Genomic DNA, 12,460 nt, shown 5'->3' with positions numbered 1-12,460 from the left:
TTGACTTGCTGCATTCAAACTAAAATATATATATATATTTTCTTCCACAGTACTAAACCACAATTGCTCCAAAACAAACAAACAAACAAACAAAGCCTCTCACTCTGCTAAAACTGCCAAAGTCCAAAAATTCCTCACTACAAAAAACATTAAAAACTGGCCCTGGTAAACAAGGCGTAGCATTATACACTGGCAAAAAAACAACCCTTGTAAAATCCATGCTTAAAAGTGTGGTATTAATTGGGTTTGGGGGTTTATTCCAAGGCTGCGTCCTGTGTTTTTCAATAAGTACCTTCAGCATGTATTGCCCTCCCTAATTCACTTTCAGATAACAAATACCAAAGGTGCCTTGTTGCCACTGCCCCCGCCATTCCCTTCACGACACTTCTACTCCCGTAACACATCCAAATACAAACAATACCGTATATTCTAATAAAACCCAATGGCCAAGGCCTTCACATTTTAATAATGTATTTAAATATTGTTTAAAAAATTAGGTTTAAGGTTCAAAATATCCTATCTAAGAAAACAATTAAATAAAAAACAAACTAGTCAATAAAAAGAAAAGTATACAATAACACTACAAATAAGCCTCAAAAATCTAAAATTAAAATTAGTGGATTTTATAGCAGGATTAATATAAAAGCCATCTTAGGGGTGTATAATATGTCATAAAAAAGATCCTCATTGTTTTTGGTTGCCCAATTAGTAAATAATCAAATTCATATTTAAAAAAGTGTGTGTTCTGCCACCAAAAAGTTACCTGTACTAAAATAGTCCCAGTAATTAATAACCTAATCTGTACCATATTGCAATATACCCCTTCCTATGCTATTCATGTCAATGCTTCTTAAAAGTATTTTAAACTATGTAAACAACAAATGTGGTATGGTACTTTACTAAAAGAAATGTGTTAAAGTAACAGTAATTAATGCTATATTAAAAACTATAAAATTTACTCTTCCCCTATTTAGCTTTCAGGTCACGTATATCTATCCCAACTGCTCCAAAAAAGCTGCCATTTGGTTAGCAGAGCAAAGCGCATGTGTCTCCTCTAAAAAAATATTTGGTCAAACACCTGTCAAGTGGGGCCAATAGTGCAGCAGCAATTGAAAACATTTATAAAAGCCAACAACATAATAAAAAATCAGGGCAACTAAAAAAGGCCACTAGTCTTATTACTAAAGCACAGTTAACCCAAGTGCAAGCTAAAATGGGTAAATTACATGTTATCTCCGCCCTTAGGTTAATAACCCAAAAGCTGTTAATAAAAATGGTATTAAATATTACTAAGGAAAAAAAATTGCAGTAAAATTTGGCATGTTCAAAATTTCCTAAATAACCAGCTAACGGCCATTCAAAGTGACCTTAAGCACCAGGCTTGGTCCACTGCCCTTACTAGTGCTTCAAAAGTGCCATCTAATCTGTGGCCGTAAAAACATACTTAAACATTTTCAGCGTAAAGTTGCAGGCACTCGCAGTACTCCTTCCAAGTATATGGGCCGGTTAAAGGGGTGTGGGCTCCCACATACCAAATCCTGCAGGTCGGTAACAAAAATGCATATAACATGAAACAATTCACGGTAATATTAAAAAAATTAATTCCCCTGGTATGCCTAGCCAATTTATTGTCAGTGCTCCTAAAATAACACCCAATGTTTACATAAAAATAAAAAGCCAATAAACATTTTTGGCCTTTAAAGCCCCCACAGCCTCAGTGTGTACAAAAGCAAAAGCCAAAAAAAATTTGTCACTGTTTCTAACAGCGTTTGTTAAAAAAGTAGAAAACAAAAAACGACCCTAACAAAACACCTACTCTTCCAAGCTAGTTACAGCTGTGTAAACGTTAAGGTCACCACTTTGCAAAACATACATTTTAATTTCACCATTCCTGCAAAAAATCCTTATCTATTGGCCTGCAAATAAAATCCTATAATTAAATCTTAGGCTTCAAATACCCTTTAATTAAACCACCTTAATACCCGACCAATTCCAAAACCTGCACTCACTCCTACCAAAGGTTCAAAAAATCTCTAAATTACAAGGCCAAATCTATGTGCTTCAAAATATATATCAAATTAAAAAACATGCCTTTCATACCATCTCTAAAACATTTATCTTATGGACTAATTATAATATATTGTGCTATGTAACTAAGGCTACAAAATAATTCCAGCATATTATTACAGTAAACACATTAATGTTTGTATTGTTTTTATTTAATTTAAAAAATATGTTATTGTTGTTATAAAAAACAGAATAACAAAAATACTTTTCATTTTCATGCTAATTATGCATTATCGTTACATCCAACCAAAACTTATGGGTCCGATCCTTTTAATCTAATATCAAAAATACAAGGTTTAATAAAAATAAAAGTTTAAAAATGATGGTTGTGCTAAAAGCACTAAAGAGGGAAGTGTGAAAGTAAAAAAAGGCATTTAAGTGCAGCCATCTTAGTTCTGTTAAAAAAAAAAAAAAAAGCAAAAGTCAGGCTAACTCTAACCCCTAAGAACTCAAAACTTCTAAAGTCAAAACTGGTGTAAGCGTACAAAAATTGCAAAGCAAAAACCTTGCCTTAAAAGAACAATAAAATGTAATTGTAGCAAAAACATGTTAAAAACAAATAAAATATAAAAAATGTATAGACAAAGCAGAGCTTTATGTAATAAAAAGGTATAAATACTTGCTTTACATTATTTATACTTTAAAAATTTGCATAAAAACAGACACTCTGTCGAAACGGCTGTCTTCCTTCTTGCAATTGCCTAAAAATAAAACTGTCTCTAACTTGTTGCATGCAAACTAAAAGTAAGAACTTGTCTTCTTCCACAATATCCATTTGTTCTTGTGTCCACATTGGTACTGAGCTTAAAGAATTCCTCTCCCTCCATGGTATTTATCCCTCTGATGTATTTATAGAGAGCAATCACATGTTCCCTCAGCCTTCTTTTGGTTAGGCTAAAGAGGCCAAGCTCCTTGAGTCTCCTCTCATAAGACAGGTTTTCCATTTCTCGGATCATCCTAGTAGCTCTTCTCTGTACCTGTTCCTGTATCCTTCTTAAACATGGGAGACCAGAACTGCACACAGTCTTCCAGGTGAGGTCTCACCAGTGCCTTGTAGAACGGTACTAACACCTCCTTATCTCTGCTGGAAATACCTCACCTGATGCATGCCAAAACCGCATTAGCTTTTTTCACGGCCATATCACATTGGTGGCCCATAGTCATCCTGCAGTCAACCAATCCTCCAAGGTCCTTCTCCTCCTCTGTTATTGCCAATTGATGCACCTCCAGCTTATAACTAAAATTCTTGTTATTAATCCCTAAATGCATGACCTTACACTTCTCACTATTAATTTTCATCCTATTACTATTACTCCAGTTTACAAGGTCATTCAGGTCTTCTTGTATGATATCCCGGTCCTTCTCTGAATTGGCAATACCTCCCAGCTTTGTGTCATACACAAACATTATTAGTGTACACTCACTTTTTGTGCCGAGGTCAGTAATAAAAAGATTAAATAAGATTGGTCCCAAAACTGATCCCTGAGGAACTCCACTGGTAACCTCCCTCCAGCCTGACAGTTCACCTTTCAGTATGACCCTCTCTAATAATTAGTATTATTGGACTAATAATTCCCCATGTGGCACCGTAACAACTGTGTTTCCTTTGTCTAAAAAATCTGTTACTGTCTCAAGGAAGGAGATCAGGTTGGTTTGGCACGAGCTACCTTTTGTAAAACCATGTTGTATTTTGTCCCATTTACCATTGACCTCAATGTCCTTAACTACTTTCTCCTTCAAAATTTTTTCCATACTACAGATGTCAAACTAACAGGCCTGTAGTTACCCGGATCCCTTTTTTTCCTTTCTTAAAAATAGGAACTATGTTAGCAATTCTCCAGTCATACGGTACAACCCCTGTGTTTACAAATTCATTAAAAATTCTTGCTAATGGGCTTGCAATTTCATGTGCCAATTCCTTTAATATTCTTGGATGAAGATTATCTGGGCCCCCCATTTAGTCCCATTCAGCTGTTCAAGTTTGGCTTCTACCTCGGATATGGTAATATCTACCTCCATAGCCTCATTCCCATTTGTCATGCTACCATTACCTCTAAGATCCTCATTAGCCTCATTAAAGACAAAGGCAAAGTATTTCTTTAGCTATTGGGCCATGCCTAGATATTCTATGATTCTGTGATTCTCCTTAACTTCCACTCAGTCCTCAGTGTTTAACTGTCCCACTTCTTCTTTGTTTTCTTCTTATTTATATGGCTATAGAATCTTTTACTGTTTGTTTTAATTCCCTTTGCAAGTTCCAACTCTACATGGCTTTTAGCCTTTCTCACTTTATCCCGACATGTTCTAACCTCAATAAGGTAGCTTTCCTTGCTGATCCCTCCCATCTTCCACTCCCTGTATACTTTCTGCTTTTTCTTAATCACCTCTCTGAGATGCTTGCTCATCCAGCTTGGTCTACAAGTCCTGCCTATGAATTTTTTCCCCTTTCTTGGGATGCAGGCTTCTGACAGCTTCTGCAACTTTGACTTGCAGTAATCCCAGGCCTCCTCTGCCTTTAGATCCATAAGTTCTTCAGTCCAATCCACTTCCCTAACTAATGTCCTTAATTTTTTTAAAGTTAGCCCTTTTGAAATCAAAAACCCTACCCACAGATCTATTTTTTGTTATCCTTCCATTCAGGTTGAGGTGAATTAGCTCATGATCACTGGAACCAAGGGTGTCCCCTACAACCATTTCTTCTAGGAGGTTCTCACAACTTACCAAACCAAATCTAAAATGACATCCCCAATTGTTGGTTCAGCAACTACTTGATGAAGGAATTCATCAGCTATCGCATCTATTAAAATCTGAGCCCTATTATTATTACTAGCACTTGTCCTCCAGTCTATATCTGGGAAGTTAAAGTCTCCCATGAGCGCACAGTTCCCATGAGTATTTACTTCATTAAAAACATTAAAGAGGGCCCTATCCATATTGTGGAAGAAAACATGAGGTTTTCATTGTGTCCTCCACCTCTTGGGTCACCACCACTGCTGCCTCTGTTTCTGTCTTTGCCTTCTCACCTCAGTCCTTCTCCTCCAGCAGAACTCCCCCTCAAACTCCCCTGTCTCCAGCTCTGTTGGCTGGCTCCTGTGCCGCTGCAGCCACCTACACTCCTTCCGGCCAGAGGAGGGATTTCAAAACGTTCTGAAGAGTGCGCAGAAATGGGTAGAGGAGCTTCACACGGAAGCTATTTCCCCACCCATTCAAGAATACAAGAGTCACCGAAGAAGACGACATTTTGTTTGTGAGGCACGGGAGAATCTCATAAGAGACCCCAAACAACAATTCAAAGCTGAATTCTTTAACCGGGTGCTAGACTGTGCGATACAATCAGTTGCAGAACGTTTCATGCAGCTCAAGGATCACAGCAGTATATTTGGGATGTTGTAGGATATTCCCAAACTCCTCACTGTACCTGAAGAAGACCTAAACCAGCAATGCAGGGCACTAGAGACCGTGTTGACACATGATGACATGTGTGATATTGATGCGAGTGATATAGGTGATGAACTGAAAGCCCTTTCAAGATACATTTCAACAGGATCAACTCCAAAGGCTGTTCTGGAATATATGTGTACAAATAAAATGACCACCCTCTTTCCAAATTATTTTGTTGCTCTGTGCATACTTCTAACACTTCCTGTAACAGCTGCCAGTGGAGAACACAGCTTCTCCAAGCTGAAATTAGTAAAAACACATCTACGCTCCACAATGACCCAGGAGAGGCTAGTCGGCCTTGCAACCATCTCAATAGAGTATGAGGTGGCCCACACTGTGGACTTTCAGGAAGCAGAAGCAATTCAAATCTTTGCAACCAAGAAGGCATGGAAAGCACCACTTTGATTATTCAAACATCAAAATGCCAGTGTTAACTTTCAAATGCCTGAACAGCAAATGTAACTTTTCTTGTCTGCATAGTAAAGTGTACTTACAATTTTTGAACAAGGCATTTAAAGTTGTTAGTTCTCCTTTATTGGGGTAGGTAGCAGAGCAGTACCATGGGCGGAGTAGAACAGAAAGAAGTCAGAATTGAGACCTTTCAAAGTTTTGGCCCAAGCAAGGGGGCATGGGGGCGTCATTTGAGCTCCCTGCCTGATAGGGTGACCAGACAGCAAATGTGAAAAATCAGGACAGGGGGTGGGGGGTAATAGGAGTCCATATAAGAAAAAGACCCAAAAGTCGGCACTGGCCCTGTAAAGTTGGGACATCTGGTCACCCTAATGCCTGAGGTGCCAAAATGTTGTGGGCCGGCCCTGGCGGCAGGTGCAGTGTACTGAATAAAACAAACACATACAAAACAGGATGTGATTGAAGAGAATTAGTCATTAAATAACTTATTTCTCTTCTGTTTATCTTGATGGAGGTATTAAATCAGGAATCACAGACTCTGCAAGCCCCAAAGCTGTGGGAGAAAGGTGGCATAAATCCAGAGTTGGAATTAGACTTTCAAAAACCAGAGAGCCGGAGGAGACAGACCTTCCCCAAGACAATGTCCTCTTATCGCCCTATGTTCTGTAGTGGCAGTGAACATGGTTAGAAGAGATTGGCACTGCCAGGTGTGAATGGGGCTTGTGAGAGTGAAGTATTTTCATTGTATTCTGCAGATAATATTGCTCAGATTCAAAAGGAGATGTCGAGTTAACTCGAGCTACACCTTATGCATTGCCCTAACTCGACTCCTGTCCACACAGAAAAACCCTTAAGATGTGGTGCTTATAATTCAAGTGAGCTGGCCCCTCGGGGCACAGGCTAAAGCCTAAGTTAGCACAACTCACCAGCTAACATGATCTTTCTGTAGTATGGATGCAAGCTAGCTGCACTTGAGTGCTTCTAATTCTCCAGTGCCTTCCCACTCTTCCCCCTGTGTACCAAGAAAGGACAGACAAGTTCTCCCACCATCCACTGGGAAAGAATCCATAGAGTGGCTCAGCTCACTGCTGTGTAAAGAGCCATGGGATGAGCTCCTAAAAGTCTTAGTGCCCCACCTGAGTGAGTGCAGGGCCAGTGTGGACACAGCAGGACCTTTGTTTATTCACAGTGTGGCTCTTCTCATTTGAGAGAGGCTGACTCAAGCACAGTAATTGAGTGTAGAAAACTCAAGTTAACTCTGCAGTGAAGACAAAGCCTCAGCTCTTTCGGCTGACAGGGATCTATTCTACCACAGTGGTTCTCAGCTGCGGGGTCTGTGGCCCTGTGCGGGGGGAGGGGGGCACAAGCAGGCTTCAGAGGATCTGCCCCAATAAACCAGAGAGCATGGCTGGCCTTAGACTCGGAAGCTTCTCTATCAAGCCTTAAAACCCACAGATTGTGTTAATCACTCTTATTGATGGACCTGGCGATTCCACAAGCTACTGCCCACTGCCTCCAACTGTAACACAAACTTTAATTGTGACATCAGCAACATTAACATAAGCTTTCTAGAAATGTGAAGATACATGATCTATTCTTTTCGTGTGGGGGAAGTATGAATTCAGAGTTAAGGTTTTGTGTTGCAGTTCAAGCTAAAGGCATTTTTTGTGTGTACTGTATTTCTTTATAGTGTTGCCTCTCGGCCCAAGTGGTTAGCAGTATTCGGGGCCTCTCCAGGTTGTTTCCATTAAGAGGAGAAATTGATTATAAATGTCCCATATTTCGTGGTACAATCTTGTTTACTTAAGAAGAAGGTGCACACAGCTCTGTTTCCGTGAACACAGTAGAAATGCAAACTTGCTTGTAGCCAGTCCTGTGCCCTAACAAACGGCTTTTTCTTGGCTTCCTCCACAGCCACATTACCAATGCTTCTCTGGGTTTCTGCTGGCTTCCTTATTCCTCTAGATAGTTATCTGCAACATAAATCCATTCCCCAGCCCCTGCATTTTTGCAATCAGTCCTAGGGTTCTCCTCAGCCTGCTTGTCTCACCTACTACTCAGGCCTTGCCATGCTGGTCCATGCTTTGGGTGGTGGGTTCTGTTGTTTTTGCTCCCACTAAACCATGGGGTATTTAATTGCTCCCATATTTAGCCTAACTGAAAGGGTGCTTTGTCCACACCTGAACTTCAAAGGTGGCTATCAATAGACGGGATATATTTGACCTCCTCATAGGAGGTGGAGAGAAGAAGAAAGTGCAGCTGTAGGTGGGGAGGGAGAAAGAGCACAGATCCTAGCTCAGCTGCAAAGGCCTCCTTTGCCTTTCACAAAGATCATCAGTGATGGGGATCCCCAGTGATTGAACTAAGGATCTCTTGTACCATGGGCCAATCATCAGGGAGAGAACTCCTGACTAAGGATGCATGACATTAATGGTGGGGGCATTTACAGAGGTTATAGCTGCCCCCACCATTCCTTCTCTCCCATGGTCCTCCCAGATATTCCTGCTCCCCCAGTCCTTCCATAGCATAGGCCAGAAGGGCCTCTCCTTGCCCCCCCAATAACTTCCCTTTGCAGCTGGGGAGGTGTCCCATCAGTACTGGCTCCTCAGAGCAGGACATCCCTGCCCGCAAACCGCAGGAGAAGCTCTCTGAGAAGCAGAACTGGCACCTGAGCTCTGGAAACCGCTTCAGGGACAAGTTTCCTCTCTCTCAATTTGACAAGGGGACAGGAATAAGAGGCATAAATCCCTGGAGCTGTGTCAAGAGCTGGAGTAAAGGACTGTGTGTCCATGGGTGAAGGTGGGAGGGGAATGGATGGAGATGTGGTTCTGTGCTCTGTCACACTGAACATGTCAGCCAGCACAGCTGAGCCATCGTGGGGTTCTGTTAATTTTCTGCTGTTAGATGCCTGCCATAAATTACTGCCTCCCATCTGAATGAAGGCAAAGCGAGAGGGGCACTGTGCCCTAACCCTTGTCTAGACTTAGGGGATGTCTTCACTACCAAGCGTGGCAACGCTTTAACGTGGCTGTGTAGTCGCAGCACCAGCGCTGGGAAAGAGCTCTCCCAGTGCTGTAAAAAACCCACCCTGACAAGGGGAGTAGCTGCCAGTGCTGGGAGCATTTCCCCACCCTCGTGTCCCACCCAGCTACCAAGTGGCGGGAACTTTTACCAGCAGTGGAGGGTGGGGAACCCTGCTGGGCCAGCTTATATTCCATCTTAGTTCTGTGGCCTGCCGGGGATATCAGCTGGCGACTCCTCCATGGAGCCGTGAGCACGGGCATGTACTTGGTGCAGTTCACCTTTGTCCCTGAAGCCTGCCCCTTCTGTGGCGTGAGGGAGAACCTGGTGCATGTGTTTCTTCAGTGCACCAGTCTGCAGCCCCTCTTCCAGCTCTTATTGAGGTTCTGGATGCACTTTTCCCCACACTTGTTTATTTACCTCGTCGACCTCCTCCTAGCCATGACCAAGGTGTCCATTCGTAACACCAGGGAGAGGAGGTTGGCAGAGTGGGGGCCCTGTGACTATGGGGCTGTCTTTCCTTCTTTTATCTGCTCACGTATCCAGACAGAGTTCCTCTGGGCAGTGTCCCCCGGCTCTCTCGACACCTTCGAGGAGCAGTGGGTGCTGTGCTGGGTTCTCTGCTCGGTGTCCCCTTCTGGTTCCCTAGTTTTGGCCCTTTGACCCCCCACACATGTTCCTGTTATTGCCTTTGTCGTCCCCTGAACTTGGTTGGGTTCTGGTTCAGTAGCTCCTCCCTAGGCTGGGGGAGGAGCTTTTAACAGTAGGCAAGCTAGTGCTCGGCCACGTCCCGGCGCTCAAAAGGACCACTCTCCCACTGCTCCCTGGCCTTCCTGTATCACATTACCCAGTCCCAAATATTGAAGTAAAATAACCCCTCTTCTCCTACTTGAGATTCCTGCTGTTTATGCATCCCAGGATCACCTTAGCCTTTTTGACCACAGAGTGACCTGGGAGCACACGTTCAGCTGATTATCCACCAGGGTCCCAAATCTTTTTCAGAGTCACTGGTTCCCAGGATAGAGTCCCCCCCATCCTGGAAGTATGGCCTACATTCTTTGTCTCTACATGTATACATTTACATATAACCGTATTCTAACATGGGTTGTTTGTTTTCACCCCATTTCCCAAGCAATCCAGGTCACTCAGTTTCAGTGACCTGTCCTTTTCATTACTTTCTATTCCCCTGAATTTTTGTGTCATCTGCAAACTCTATCAGTGATGGTTATATGTTTCTTACCGTTCATTAATACATATATTAAGTAGCATAGAGCCAAAAACGGATCCTTTTCTGGGACACCACTAGAATCACATGCATTCAATGATAATTCTCCATTTACAATTACATTTTGTGACCTGTTAGCCAGCTTTTAATCCATTTAATTTGTACCATCTTAATTCTATGTATGCAGTGTTCTTGTAGCTATGTTGGTCCCAGGATAATAGAGAGATAAGGTAGTCCAATATTTATTGGTCCAATAAAAGGTATTACCTCACCCACATCATGGGATCTATTTTCCCTAAATCCGTGTTGATTGGCACTTATTATACTACCTTCCTTGTATTCATTATTAGTTGAGTCCTGTCTCACCCATTCCATTATCTTGCCCAGGATAAATGTCAGACCGAAAGTCCCATAATTACCTGGGTCATCCTGTTTTCCTTTTTAAAATATTCATGCAACATTAGCTTTCTTCCAGCTGCTGTATATAAACAGATCTCCTGGGCATTGAGCCAGGGCTAATGTGGGGACATAGTCACACTTATTATCAAAGACACATATATTTCAAACCGGAACTGGCAGTCTGTAGTTCATTTTTTGAAATTACAATTTGCAAACTGCAAAGCAGTGTTGTCTCCTAAGGGCTGTAGACTTAATACCTTGGAAAAAAATCTTTAATTCAAACTTAACACTGTTTCCATATTGCTAACCCCAAGTATTGACAGATCATGAGTCAGACCCTGCCCCCCCCCACCCCAAAAATCATGAGGTTGTCTAAAAAATTATGAGATTTAAACTGTTAGGCATTTTGGTTTCTATTTATTTACTTTCTCGTTTTGAGCTTTTAGGCATCATGTTTTTGAACTTTACTCTGAGACCATGAAGGTTAGAAATTTCCTTTTTTTAAAAAATGAAAACTGAATAACATCACTCCAAAAATTTGCGAGTTTGAAACACTGCTGCTTGCAGCGTTGGTACTAAAGGAACATAGAGGGGAAGATGGAAGACTAGTGTTGCCATGAGGCAGAGAGAAGGTTGTTTGGGTGACTTAAATTGTGGATTTCCATAATGCCAAAGATGTGGGGGTGGGTTCTGGTGCCATGGTTTCTCCTGGAGGTGGTGTTTTGTGTGTTGTGGAGTAGTTGTAGTTTGTTCAACTTTTTGTTTGTGTGTGCTGTGTTAATCTTATATTGGTCTAGTGTGCACCTTGACCTACTGTCAATCAGGGTCCCCCCACCTTATGGGGGCATGCCAGACTAAGAGCTCTCCTCTGCCACTCAGAGCAAAGAGGGAACACTGGACATGCACAATTAGGCTACAATCAGGGCTACATATAGAGCTCAAGAAGGGAGCATTTTAATAACACGAAATGGGCTAAATTGCACTCTTACTGAAATGAACAGTAGACAGTGCAATGGGCAGGTGTCTACAACAGGGGAATCTGGTCCAACATCTGAACACATGGAGAATGTCCAACGCCAGCACACTGATCGTCCACTTTTCAGCCGCCCACGACCCCTCACTCTTTCCCCCTAGTCAGTAGAGCAGCGGGTATTTAATATCAAACTGAACTGGAAACTGCTGACTCATCAGACCCCTAAGATTTTTCACCCTCTGCTTTGGGCCATGCAGACAGCGGTTTCCATGAGCCCTGCAACGTCTCACTGAGTGTTTTGTTCTGATTTATCACACAGCGCCAGCACCAGGTGGTATCGCAGCATCGCCGAGGCCTGTGACTGAGGAACCTTTGGGAGATGCCGACGGAGCGACTCCGCTGACAGAAGCAACCAGAGGTAACGTCTCTGACAACAGGGTCTTGGGGGAAAGTGTCTCCTTAGCTGGCACCGCAGGGTCATTGCTGGGCTGTTGTACCCAGTGTTATATACATGTAAATGGAGGACTCACCCCAGGGGTGCTTCCTTGTGGCTGGGCATAGTGTAGCTGCTCTTTCCTCTCTACCATCCTCTGACACACTCCACGTGCACGTTAGCCAAAGTTCACAGAGGTTTTAAATTTTCCCCAGGCCAGGAGTTCTAGATTTTCCCCAGGTAACATGTCAATTTCCCAGAGCATGCCCACTCTGACCAGAGAAATCTGGGTGCCTGTGTCTCACCATCCCAGGCATTCTTCGCCATTCACTTTGTCAACTTAACCTCTAATTCTGGTACCTTCACAAATGATTTCCTGCTCTTTGTTTAAAAAGCATTGTATTTTTCCATTATTACAGATCTCTTGATTCAATAACAGTGGCCACTGATCATAAATCCTTGAAGATTATATGCAAAGAATTCAATAAAC

This window comes from Chelonia mydas, chromosome 6 (genome assembly GCF_015237465.2).
Source record: "Chelonia mydas isolate rCheMyd1 chromosome 6, rCheMyd1.pri.v2, whole genome shotgun sequence".
NCBI classification, from domain to species: domain Eukaryota; kingdom Metazoa; phylum Chordata; order Testudines; family Cheloniidae; genus Chelonia; species Chelonia mydas.
This window is presented reverse-complemented; position numbering follows the sequence as displayed.